Here is a 14856-nt window from a genome sequence, read left to right as displayed (position 1 = left end):
TAATGCATTGGATTTTGATAATGGAAAGAATTGTGTGTGTGTGTGTGTGTGTGTGTGTGTGTGTGTCCACTTGAGGGAGCATTATATTATATTGGTGGGTATATCTGACAGGTTTGTTCAGGAAAACCTCAGCCACTCTACATATTGCAAGTTCAAAGTGTTTAACAGGGAATTAGAAGCTTATGTTGGTTGAAAGGCTTTGGGGAGATAAAGTTTATCTCAGGGTAGAATGTCCATGAAGTGATTCTCAAGAGCCCACTCAGAATGCGCTTAACATCTCAAGACCACCCAAGCATACACTTGCAATATCTGGGGAATAATGCCCTTTGTTCCTCTTTATTTTCCAAATCTTGTATGATGCCTCTCAATGGTAGATTTAAACCCAAAACCATATAGGAAAGGATATTCCCAGCATTCTCTTTGTTTAGCTTCTTCAGGTCTCAGGGAAGCTAGAGTGTTGCTGAATTAATGGGAGACAAGAAAGCTCAGTGACAGATGGGTAAGATTGGTTCGAGTCCTGTTGTAAGGCTTTCATGATATAATATGTACTTTATCTTAGAATCATTGGAGAAATTGTTGGATGTCCTAATGCAAGGAATGATGTGAATTAGCTGAGTTTTAGACAGATTAATCTTTTATTACCAGAAAACGAACATTATTAATTTAAAATAGAAAAAATAAGGAATGGAAAAGAAACATATGGCTTTCTGCTACTTATGAGAAGTTTGGATTAAAGGAAGTAAATATAGAAGGCAGAGAGACCAGTTCCTTCCCAAGCATTTTCTTTCCCTTAATAGCCAGTTTTGGTTCTATGAATAATTTAGCAACTATATACTACCATTATGCTCCCAGAAAAAGAAACATGTTAGTTTCCACTTTCATACTTCTCAATCCTTATTCAACGGACTAGAAACAAAAGTCTGCCTCTGCAAAAGTGTCTGAAGACGTCAGTGGCTGTTTACTAAAGGTTTACATTGCCCTTGCATAATACAGAGGTCGCTGTGAAGTGGCTGCTCAGCCATGGCTATCTTTCCCAACCCCTTTGTATCCACATGGGACCGCACAACTAAATTTTGTTCAATGGAATATGGATAAAAGTTCAGTACACCATTTCCAGAATTGGTGCATAAACATCTTCTACACCATCCAACTAACTGTTTTCCCATCTGCTGGATAGATGAAACCCTCCTGGATAGCTTTAGAAACCACATAAAAAAAAAAAAAAAGAGTCTCCACGAACTTTGGTCCAGCACCACCTTCACTCCCCCACCACACTACCACCACCACCACCAACTGGACCTTATGTGAGCCAGAAAAACTTCTATTTCATTAAGCCTCTCACATTTCAGAGCTTTTCTGTTACCATAGCCAGTAATACTTTTTGTATGCTACTCTGTGGCTGTCAATAACATCTCATTAGCACAAGATACTATGGGCAATTAAATAAGAATGTTTTTGGGGTACTTGAAAATGTTGATAAGGAATTCAGGAAGGTCTGAATATTTAGAATTTTGGACTGATTAGCATATAGATAGGAATTGAAACCATGGGTGTAGGAAGGATGTTTCGGAAAAATAGGTAAAAGGAGAAAAGAGAGCCAAAGTAGGAATCTTGGGGAGTCCGGCAGTAAGAGTACAGGTAGAGAAAGAAGTAGCACAAGTATGGTCAAGAGAATTAATTATATTCTCTCCTATAATTCGTGAAATTCAAAGAAGGAAGACCATGTCAAAGGCTGAGAATAAATGATGTTTCACTAGTACAGAGAACAAAGGTAAAATTGCCGTGCATTGAGGAGTGAAAAATGGTAGTGAAAATGGAAACAGAAACTGCAGCTGATTCTAGAACTGGAGACGTAAAGAAAGGAGACACACGACTTCAAGGTCAGCAAAACAAGCAGATGCATTTTAAGTATGAGGATGAGTTAAACAGATCTGTAAGCTGAAACAGAAGAGTCGCTGAGAGAACATATTGAAGATAAAAAAGGAGGTGAAAATTAAAAAGGCCTTGGAGGCCACACAGTAGAATGGAAAATCCATGAGGAGAGGGGCTTCGTCGGTCTTGTTTAACAGCATCCGCAGGTTTAGCATATCCCAGCACTCCAAGGCACGCAATAAACATTGATTGAGGGTACACATGAAAGAAGAAAGGAAGGGAGCAGAAGATGAAATCAAGAATATGGCTAAAGGTTTGATCTTTAGAAGAAAGGCAAGGCCTCCTCAGGGACAGAAGGCAAGGAGGGAAAGCTGGGAAACATGCAGATAATATAGGGGGTGGAGTTTGTGACTGATGATTACTATTGTCTCTGTGAGGTAGGAGGCTGGGCTCTCTGTTAAAAATGAGTGGGTAAGTCCAGCTAAGTAATTTAAGGAAGAATGGTAAAGGTTTGTAACAGCTACTGGCATGCATAAACATGTTTATTTACTGGACTTGAGTATAGTGGACAATCCTAACAGTGCATGGATTGTGAGAATTCATTTATTCATTGAGATTTTTTTCAAGAAAGATTAATAGAACATAAGCCACTGGACCACTGGATACAGTTAATTTTTGATAACATTAGGGTTTAAGCTTAAAACCTGAATCTAAATTTGTTTGCAGATCATACAGAGCAAAGCTGACTACCTCTTGTTTGCATAGAACATAATCTCAGACATGTGGTAGTCTTTCTCCATGAACTTTATGGTTCTGTCTTAATATTATATTAGTAGCTGTAGCATTGTGCAGTGAGGACTCCATCATTTGGGTAAAATTATGGAAAAATAAATGGTCCTTAATTCTCTGATTCAGCTAACAAGTCTTTAATAGTGCCTCTATGTGACTACTTAAATTTTATAGACAGATTGGCTTTGAATATGTAGATTTCATAATGTTAAACATGAAGAACTCATAGAAACAATAAAAGAGCTGTGTACTTAGTATTTAAATATACTGTCAAGTCATGCACTTTTGCTTAATTATCCTTTTCTAGATTGGATCCAAATAACTCTGGACCTTTCCTCCCTCATTCATTAAGTGACTTTATTGAACACTTGTAAAGCTTTAAAGCATTGGGGACATAGTGAAGATTAGAATGGCAGGGTTTCCTGACCTTATGGACATGAATGAATGAATATTTTTATCAGCCTAACATATGAGTTCTTCCAAAAATTTCTCCCGTGAACCACAGACTCCTGCTTCTTCACAATTTTATTAAGAGTCCATGGTGGATTTGACATACCATTTATCTGCACGTGTCTCATTTTACCATGATCATATGCAAAAAGTAGGGATGTGAGCAAGTCACAATTTATTTGGTTGGAAGTTTCTACTAATGCCAAGGTCAAAGATATTATGTTCTGAGAAAGTCCGTGTGAGAGAAGTGGACAGTGGGATTCACGTTGCAGTGGGCTAGTAGCAACATTTAAAAATATGAAGGAAACATATCTGACTTTTTAAGTACAGTGATCTGCAGTGCACATACACTTTGGGGCTGCTGTCCATTGGGCTAGGGCAATTCAGAGGGCAATGCACGTCATTAATCTGCAGACGTCCCTTTGATTATCACTGTAATTTGACTTAGATTGTAGTGGGTTTTCTACTTGAGGACAGAAGCTCCTTCAGGGAAGTCCAACATGACTCAGATTTAAACACATACTTTTTCCCTACTCATATGGAGTAACTCTAGTATTTCATGCTTTAGATGAAAATTGAATGTTTTAATTAGTAATTTTATATTCTTGTTAGAGAGCAAGGAGTTGAGATTAGAAAATCTTTATTTTTCAGTTTAGTACATAATGATCGATAATTCCTACTGTAAACAGCCACATTTACCAAGGTAATTTAATAGTACAGTGATTACATACATACATTTTTGTCATTGAACTGTGTATATAAATAAAATGGAGCTGAAAAATTCCTATCACCTAGTGATGTATCCATCATAACATTGTAGCACAACACATTGTGATTTCCTACAGTATTCAGTACAGTGACATGCTATAGAGGCTTGTAGCCTAGGAGCAGTAGGCTATTCCATGGAGCCTAGGCATATGGTAGGCTGTGCCATCTAGGTTTATGTAAGTGCACTCTACGGTGTGAGCATAATGATGAAATCACCTAATGACGTGTTTCTTGGCACATACCCCTGTTGTTAAGCGATGCATGACTATAAGTGGAATAACGTATTATTTGCCCTTCTGTGACTGGCTTATTTCAGTTAGCATAATGTCCTCAAGATTCATCCATGTTGTTGCGTGTGACAAAATTTCCTTCTATTTTTATGGTTGAATAGTATTCCATTGTGTGTGTGTGTGTGTGTGTGTGTGTGTGTGTATACATACATATACATACATATATATATATATATGTATGTGTGTGTATATATATATATATATGTATATATATATCACATGTTCTTTATCCTTTATCTGTTGGGGTATATTTAGCTTGTTTCCACCTCCTGGCTTTTGTGAATAATGTTGCAATAAACATGAGAGTGCAAATGTTTCTTCCAGATTCTGATTTCAATTCTTTTGGATAAATATCTAAAGTGAGATTACTAAATCAAATGGTAGTCCTATTTTTAATTTTTTGAGGAACCTCTATACTGTTTTCCATAATGGCTAACTATTTTGCATTCCCACCAATAATGCATAAAGGTTCAAATTTCTCCACACCCTCGCCAGCACTGGATTTGTGTGTGTTTATAATGGCCATCCCTCCAGGTGTCACACGATTCCTCATTGTGGTTTTGATTTGCATTTTCCTAATGATAGCGAGATTGAGCATCTTTTCATATGCCTTTGGCCACTTACATATCTTCTTGGAAGAAATGTCTATTCAAGTCCTTCATTTATTTTTTTTAAATTGGGTTTCTTTTTTTTCTTTTGCTATTGAGTTGTAGGGATTCCTTATGCATTTTTGATATTAACCCTTTATTATATATATGGTTTGCAAATATATTCTTGCATTCTATAGTTTATATTTTCACTCTGTTGTTTTCCTTGCTGTGAAGGTTTTTAGCTCGATGTAGTCCCATTTGTTTATTTTTGGTTTTGTTGCTTATGCTTTTGGTGTAATATCCATGAAATCATTTCCAAAACAAATATCATGACAATTTTTGCCTATTTTCTTCAGCAAGTTTTATAGTTTCAGGTATTATGTTTAAGTCTTAAATCCATTTTGAGGTGATTTTTGTGTATAGTTTAATATAAGAGTTCCACTGGTCTATGTGTCTATTTTGTTTTCTTTTTGTCATACTATTTTAATCACTATAGCTTTGTAGTATAGTTTAAAATCAGGAAGTGTGATGCCTCCAGCTTTCTTCTGTTTCTCATAATTGTTTTTACTATTCAAGGTCTTTTGTGGTTTCATACAAATTTTAAGGTTTTTTTTTCTATTTTGTGAAAAATGCCATTGGAGTTTTGATAAAGATTTTATTGAATCTATGGATGGTTTTGAACAGTATGGCCATTTAACAATATTAATTCTTTTGATTTATGAACATTGGATATCTTTCCATTTGTCAGTGTCTTGTTCAATGTCTTTCATTAAAGTCTTGTAGTTATCATTGTACAGATTTTTCACTTCCTTGGTGAAATTCCTAAGTGTTTTATTATTTTTGATGCTATTATGAATGGGATAGTTTTCTTTATTTCTTTTCAGATGTTTTGTTGTTAGTGCATAGAAATGCCACTGGTTTCTGTATGTTAATTTACATCCTGTAACTTTACTGAATTTGTTTATTAGTTCCAACAGTTTTTTTGGTTGAGTCTTTAGGATTTTCTATATATAAGATCATGTCATCTGCAAATAACGATAGCTTTACTTCCTCATTTCCAATGTGGATATCTGTTGCTTCTTTGTTTTGCCTTATTGCTCTAGCTAGGATTTCCAGTACTATCGTGTTTCCCTGAAAATAAGACATAGACGGACAATCAGCTCTAATGCATCTTTTGGAGCAAAAATTAATATAAGACCCGGTCTTATTATAGTGAAATATTTTTATTATTTTACAATAATAATATTTCTTAATATTATTAATATTAAAATAATAATATTTCTTATTATTTTATTATAATAAGACTGGGTCGAATATAATATAATATAACATAATATAATATGATATACTATAATACCAGGTCTTACATTAATTTTTATTCCAAAAGACACATTAGAGCTGATTGTCTGGCTAGGTTTTACTTTCTAGGAAACAGGGTTTGCTGAGTAAGAGTGGTGAGAATGAGCACTCTTATATTTTTCTTGATCTTAGAGGAAAAGCTTTCAGTCTCCTACCATTGTATAAGGTATTTGTTATGTTTTGTCATTTATGGCCTTTATTATGTTGAGATATGTTTCTTTTATACTTAGTTTGTTGTGTATATATATATTTTTTTTTATAGTTTGTCTTTTAAGCTATATACTGAAATTAAAAGTGACTTACATACAACCACTGTAGTATTCTAGTATTCTCTGTTTGTTGATATGTTAACCTCTGCCGGTAATCTTTATACTTTTGTATTGCTGTTCATTGGGCTTTATTTCAATTTTAAAGACTTTAGCATTCTTGTAAGGCAAGTCTAGTGGTGATGAATTTCTTCAGCTTTCATTTGTGTGGGAATGTCTTTATCTCACCTTCATTTCTGAAGGACAGCTTTGTCAGTTATAGTATTCTTTGTTGGGAGCTTTTTTTTTTCTTTCTTTCTCGCTTTGTATATAGCATGCCACTCCCTTCTAGCTTGCATGGTTTCTACTGAGAAATTCACTTACAGTTTTATGAGGGTTCTCTTGTATGAGTCCCTTTTCTTTCGTTGCTTTCAAAATTCTCTGATAGTCTTTAAATTTTGACAGTATGATTAAAAATATGTCTTTGATTGAATATCTTTGGATTTATTTTAGTTGGACTTCTTAAATGTCAGTGCCCATTGCCTTCTCAGATTTGTTTTATCTTCAGCCATTATTTGTTTAAATAGCTTTTTGCACCTTTCTATCTGCCTTCTCTTTTTGAGATTCCCACAATGGGAATATTGTTGTACTTAATGATGTCCTATAAATACCTTAGGCTTTCTTATTCTTTTTCATTCTGCTTTTTTTTTTTTTTTTTTTTTTTTTGGTTTGTTTGTTTCAAATGACCTATCTTCAAGTTTGGTTATACTTTCTTCTCATTGATTAAACTGCTTTTGAATCCCTCTAGTTAATTTTTCACTGTCATTATTGTATTCTTCAGTTCTGAATTTTTTAAATATATCTTCTATCTCTTTGTGATACTCTCATTTTATTCATGCATTGTTTTCTTGAGTTCATTGAACAAGGTTATGATAGTTATTTTAAATTATTTTTCAGGTAATTCATGTAACTGTTTCTTTAAGTTTGTTTTCTGGAGTTTTCTTTTTGTTCATTTCATTGGGTTTTGTTTCCTTTTTTCTTGATGTACTTTGTAACTTTTTGTTGAGATTTTTGCATTTGAAAATGCAGCCATCTGTCTGAGTCTTTACAGATTGGCTTCATACAGGGAAAGACCCTCACCCATCATCCTGGCCAGAAATTCTGAGGGTCTCTGAAACCTGTTTTGGTAGGCAATATGACTTCTTTAGGCCTGTGTGTGCAATTTCTCAATTGCTGGTTTCTTTTTGACGAGCTTGTAATCTTTTTCTCCCTCTGGTGTCTATCTATGACACTGCAAGTTCTCAAGTTCTATAGAAGCAAGCTGCCCAGCTCCCCCTTATTCTCAGTGGCCACTAAACATTCAGAGTACATCAGCTCTCTATCAGTGTCCCAAGTCAGATACTAGTCCCACACACAGCCTTCTGAGAAAACAGAACTCTGGACACATGTTTTAATCCTCTCCCTCCCTCTTGAGGGAGAAGCTTCAAGTTGTGCATTTTCTCTTGAGCATGTGTTGATGTGTTAGACATAGCAAGTCACCCAACCCTCTCCTATATTCTGATCATTCCCTGGACATCCAAACTATGCTGGTTCTGTCAGTGCTCAGTGGAGGCAAGACAGAAACCAGTCCCTCTGACAGTCCTTCAAAGATCTGGAATGCTAGACACATGCTCCACTTCTCTCCTTCTCTCCTATGGGAGAATCCTTAGGTTGTGCTACTTCTTCTATTTGTGCTGAACTGTGTTGGCTGCAACAAGCCACCCACCATTTTTCTTTGTTTTCTGAGGCCCCAAAAGATGCACTCATTTTGTCAGTCTTCCAAGTGAGGTGACACAGAAACCAGTGCCTCAGAAAGATCCTCAAAAAATCCATAACATGGCTTCACTCTTAGCTTCCCCATAAGGAAGTAGTCATAGACTGGGGCATTCTCTCGTAGTACTGAGCTGTGCTGGTTTGGAGTAGAGGTTGATGCAGGTAAATTCAAATGGTTCTTCTTATCTGTTTCAATGCTGTTGTTCTCCGCTTTGTTTCTACCTGAGGCATGGCAACTTCTTAACTGGATTCTGGAATTCTCATAAAGGTATTTTGGTGCATTTATCATTGTTAAGTCAGTGTTTCTGTGGATAAATGAGGTTTGGGTCATCTTATTGACATCACTCCTATTACAGATTATTTTGAAGTGTTTCAATATGTTAAAACTAACTTTATTCAGATTGCTGTGTCATCAAGAAATATTCATCAATAAGACTCTGACTTGAAAACATGTTGGTAGCCGTTTCCATTAAATAGTCAAGAACCTACTCCTTCTGGGGAAAAAAAAAAACTTTATTATTGATTATTAGTGTCTAGCTGTGCAGTATCTTACTTGATACTGGGAATGTCTTGTTTACATTGAAATACAGTTCATAAATAGGATATGAGTAGGTAAAAAGTGAGCTGCACATTTGGCTCTTTAGTTAAGCTTTAATCCCAGCAATTTGGAGTGACTAACAATTTGTTCTAAAGCATCCCTTCCTCAGAAGATGGTTGGGGACTGAGGTAATGTGGAAAATGTGTTTTTGAGAGATTTTTACTTTGGGATGGTATAGATGAGGTTTCAGCAACATGTTTCCAACACTTTAATGTGTAACATAGGACTTGGTCATCATTTCAGTGAAAAAATAATGTGATTTTATATCAAGGTAGTCAGTACAGGGGGATTTTTTATTGTTTGTTTTTTCTTCTTTCTCCTTTGTTCTTCTCCTCTCCCTCCCAGTATTCTCTGTATTTTTTTCCCCTTCATACTTATCAGTCTACTTATTGTAATCTCTTCCTGTTGAATTCTTTTATGCATTTTATATTGCCCCTTGTAGATTGTCATGCATGCACTACTCACTAATTCTAGCTTATCTTCCTTCCCCAATAACCATTGAGGTTTTCTCTTTTATCTGACCCTCCCTTTTTCCTTTCTTCTACAAATACTTACTGAGCATCAGTTGTGAGCTAGACATTTCAGTGATAAATGTGATAGGCAAGAGATGTTTTATAGGAGGGACACACACAATATATAAGCACCTAAATAGAAGAAAAGATATGATTTTCAATAGTGGTAAGTTGTATAAAGAAAAGTCATAGTTATATGAATGAAAGTAGGGAGACTATTTTCCTCTGGAAAGTCAAATAAGGCATCACTGAAGAGGTGTCATTTGAGCTGACACCTAAATGGCAAGAAATAGCCAACCACAGGAGGACCAGAAGCTCAGTATCCTACACAGACAAACAGCAAATAAGAGCTTTGTAAGGTTTAAGGAACATAAAGTAAGCTAGGAACAGTGAATGAGGGGAAAAGTGGAAGGACATGAATTTAGAGAGGTAGGCAGGGCTCTTTTCATGTAAGTCTATGAAGGTCATGGGGAATGGGTTTGATTTTATTCCAATGTGAACAAGATATGATTGCAGAGTTTTAAGCAAGGAAGTGACGTATTTTGATTTATGTTTTAAAAGATCTCTGCAGCATAGCAAAGGAGGAAGGCAAAGAATGGAAGCAAGAACTGGGAAACTCCAGTACAAACACATTGTTTTGTCCTAGACTAGAAAGTGAGTCACAGAATAAGAGCCCGTATCTTCTGACTCAAAGTCCAGTCCTTTTTATCATTTTGTTACATTAAAGATATACCTTGTGACCTCATCACTTTATATTTATTTTTCTATCATTTTGTCTTCTATACATGATTTTTCTTCCTATCTTCTCTGATTATTGTACCAGTTACTCAATTATCTTTTAATTTATTCTTCTCATGGATTGACCTTGCTAGGTTACAGAAGCATGCTGTACTGTCTTTATTAAGGTATGTCCTTTAGTGAGGGTATGCTTAGTACCTGTGTTGTATCTTTAATTAAATGTAAAAATATATATAGCTCTAGGATAAAACTGAACAGATTAATGCCTTCCCTACAGAGAGAGGACACTGAGAAATAGGGCTATAATGGAGGAAAACTAGTTCTTAGTGGTTGCAAATGCTTTTCATCAATGGTTTCCACTGATTCTATTTAATTTTTCAGGAGAAAAAATGATTGCTTTTGTAAAATAACTCTTGACTTGAGAAATTTGGGTATATGTGTGGCATAATTCATGCATAGTTTAAAGAGGGAAAATTTTAGATAGAGAATGAATGAATATTATTTAGCTGTCTTAATTTGAAGTGGGACAGAATAAAACTGTTGCCAATATCCACATTTATTATTTTTGCCATTAATTTGGTTATTCATTCATTTCTTTATTCAACAAATTGTTATGGAGTAATTTGTGTGTGCCAGGGATGGATGTTCTCACTTATCTTTGACTTCTGAAGTGTTCGTCTTTCTTGGTTTGTCCATTTCTTATTCCTTGGGATAATTTACTTCCCTGACTTCTTTCTGTGTTCTAGCAATTTTGTTATGGTGTACTTGCGTATTTCTGCCAGAGTGAACATTTTAATCACATTTCTCCTATGGTATTGTCTTCCTAGGCTTCCCTGGCTTCTTATTCCCACACTTTTCACCCTTTGTTGGAGCCACTTCATCTTGCTTTCACCTTCTAGCCCAGTATTCCTTGGAACTTGACCTGTCTTTAATCTGTGGGTATTTAAGGACACTTTCTTGAATGATGCACAGGATATGACAGCAAAAGTCAACCTTACTACTAGGTTGGATGAGGGGTACTACTGTGCCAGTCTTCATTCATTCATTTGTTCATTCATCAGAAATGCATTCAGTACTTTGCCTATGATTGGCTGGGCTTCAGGGAAGCCCAGGAATAATGCCGGAGTTTTTTCTACTCTAATGGACTTTATGGTCTGGTGGAGGGATATAGCTACTAATCAAATAATCCTAAGGCTAAATGTATTTGAGAGATAATTATGCTGAAGGAAAATTATCTGATTTGGGGAAGTCTTCTCCAATTAAGATAATTTGAGAACCCGGTGAGCATGTCAGGGAATCCACATTACAGCAGATAACTGGAGTAGCCTGCACAGAGTCCTGAGGACAGAGGGGCATGGTGCTTGACTAACTGAAAGAAGAGCAGTGCAACTGTAGTGTAGAGAGTGAGAGAGGAGGATGGTGCAAAACAAAGCTGGAAAAGTGGGCAGAGGTCAGGCCAGCCAGGCTTTGTAAAAAATATATAGGGTTCTGGTTGTCATTCAAAGGGCTAGGGAAACTACTGAAGAGTTTCAAGTGGGGCAGGGAGGGAGGGAATGACAAGGTCTAATTTGAAAAAATCACAAAGCCTGAACGGTGGAAAATAGATTGAGAGGACAGCAAGAGTAAATGTGGGAAGACTGTTTAAGAGGTACGAAGAGGGTTTCCTTTTTCCTCTGTAGATGGGAGAAACTGGAGTAAGTATACATGTCAAAGGGAAAGAGTCAAGTGAGAGAATCCGATGATCCGAGAATAAATGTATTTGAGAGATCATTGTTCTGCTTGTGGTTCCTTTCCTTCTGATTTCTGATGATAATGCTTTTTTCTTTTTACAGTGACTGGTTCTCCACTTGGAATTCTGCTTTTCTCCCAAGTAAAGATAGTTCATTAGGCTGGGAATCCTAGACTTGAACCATAACCCCATATCTGGGCCAGCATTTTCTGTCTAGTCTCTGCACATTGCTTACTTTAGTCACTTTTATCTCTGTTTGCTTCACCTCATAGAATATCATCTCAGGTGGTGGGACATTACCTCCTGTCTATATAAGCCAAGGTCTTTTCAGACGTCTATCTCCCACTCAAAAGAACTCACAACAATCGTTTCACTTGCCCAGTCCCCCACAATACATACACTGACAACTCTCAGGTCACAAATAACTTTGTTTGGCATATCCAGTGGGCCTTCATCAGAAGTTGCCATCTGTTTTGCCCTTTGGCACACCTGGCTTTTCTAACCCAGTTATATTGCTGGTTCTCTTCTCTGCTTCCTTCTGGGCTTCTTTTACCTAACTCATTCTTTAAATGTTGCTGTTTCTCAGGATTCTATCCTTGAATCATTTGTCATTTTAAACACTCAGTGGGTGATCGTGTCTACTCTCAACTGCGATATCCTCATGCTCTGGATTTATATATCCAACTTTCTGTCAGCCACTCATCATTATCTTGATCCTAATGTTTCAAAAACTGAATGTGTCATCTCCTCTCAGAATTGCTCCTCTTCCTAAACTTTACGTTTAATCATCTTTCTCTCTCACAGTTTCCTATCTACTCAGCTATAATTTCTGATAATTTTACTGCGTAAGTACCTCTTGACATTTCTTTTTCTTTCATCTCCACTACCTCAATTCTGGCTAGACTATCACAGCAGTCTCCTAACTAGATTGTATCTGCCTCTAGTTTTGTCACCTTCAAGCCCATCCTCTTTAGAACTGATAGAGAGATGTATTTAAGGTGTCAGTAACACTAACCCAGGCAGCTATAGAAACTTTTTGCAACTTCCCATTATCTAAAGACTAAATTTCAAACAGCTTTGATAATATACTCGTATACAAGTCATCCAGGATTTTATCTATCCAGCTTCATCTGTTATCATTCACTGACTGGAACTCTGGTTCAGCAACGGTGAACCACTTGTAGTTTTCTGCAAGTTTTCCCTCATGGTTATGTCTTTGGTCATGTGACCCCATTTACCTGGAGACTTCCTTTCCCCTGCCTGGCTGATCTCCCCTTTCACCTGTTCCCATTGCCAGCCACCTATTATTCCTCTTCAGCTTAATGCCATTTTCTTTATTTCTTCTAACAGGACCGCTCTGACACTGGTAGTCCCATTCAATCTCCCTGTGCCATGTTGAGTGAGGTGTCCTCAGCTGTACTTCATTGTGTGCATATCTGTATTGTCTTAATTATCTGTTTATGTGTCATAACTTCTCTTGCAATTCCAATAGTACTTGGTCTACTTCTAATCACAAAATACAATTCAGTAAATATTTGTGGATTGCTTGATTTTCAAGTAAGTTTATTTCAGTAAGGAGGCAAGATGAATGCTATTAATTCTGTGGCACCTTATTTTTCTCATTCTTACACATTTTACTAAATATTTTGGGAAGAGTTATATTTGAAAACTTATTTTCTATGTAGAAGAGGCAGTTTAAAATTTTTTAAATAAAATTGAAATCTTTCAAATGATTTAAATCTTATTTCCTTTGTAAGCTCATCTTTCCATCTACTAAAATTAATAAATATTCATCATAGAAGATGATAAATCTTTCTGACAATCATTTTAATTTCAAAGGAACTGAAAGGATGTACCTTTTCTTGAAATATTTGTTTTTATTCTTAATTGTGCTGTCTATTTACTGCATGATTGTATGTGACTTGCTTATTGTTTCTATTATCTATTAAATGCTAGTTTATCTTAATTATTAGGATTAACAGTGTGTCTAACTTAAAAATTCTACTATAGAAGCTACTTTTCAATAGTGATTATATATCATAATTATATATACAGTGTCCATATAAGCCCTCAATTTTTTAAATGTGATACTATTTATTTATTAAATATCTAACATTTGCTAGGCACTGTTCTTGAATGCTTGCTATGTAATAGCACATTTAATCTCATGGCCAATTAAAGTAAGTATTATCATCTTAAATTTATAAATGAGCTAACTCAGATATGTAAACATCAAGTAACTTGGCCAGACAGACATATTAGGGACTGAATTGTGTCGTCCTCAAATTCATATGTTGATGTTTTAACCCCAATGTGACTGTATTTGGAGATAGGATCTTTAAGGAAATAAATGAGGATAAATGAGATCATAAGTGGGGTCTTCACCCAGTGGGACTTGTATCCTTATCAGAAGAGAAAGAGATACCCCGGGATGTGCACACACAGAAAAAAGGCCATGTGAGGACACAGGAAAAAAAGCAGTGAACTGCAAACAAAAGAGAGAGATCCCATCAGAAACCAATCCTGCCAGCAATGTGATCTTGGATTTCCAGTCTCTAGAACTGTGAGAAAATCAATTTCTGTTGCTTAAGCCACCCAGAATACCTTGCGGTACTCAGTTATGGCAGCTTTAGCAGATTAATATAATATCCAACTAGCAAATAGCACAGTGGAATTAAATCCTTAAGGATGGCTTCAAAGCTCATTCACAACTTAAGAAATTGCCTTGACACTTCAAGCTCAATTAAAGAAAGTTTATACTAATTATATGTTAATAAATTTAGTTGCTTAAATTCATATTTCTATTTCAAATGCATATTTTATTTACAATAATTATTTAAAATTTCCTAGAAAGCAATTTTGGACTATTTACTAAATTAGTTTTTTTTAAAAAGTGTACCCTCTAACATAAGGATATTTACACCCATTGATACTACTTCTAAAATTAAATCTTTAAAAGATAATAAAAAAGATTGAACAATTAATTAATATTTAATTATCCAAATAATTAAATTGGTACTCAATGAATATAATGTAACTATAAAAATATTTTGGAGACTCTTATATGAGAGATACTTATAATTTTGTATTTAAAAGCTTTCAAT

This window comes from Rhinolophus sinicus, linkage group LG01, assembly GCF_036562045.2.
Source record: "Rhinolophus sinicus isolate RSC01 linkage group LG01, ASM3656204v1, whole genome shotgun sequence".
NCBI lineage: Eukaryota > Metazoa > Chordata > Mammalia > Chiroptera > Rhinolophidae > Rhinolophus > Rhinolophus sinicus.
Note: the sequence above shows the minus strand (reverse complement) of the source record.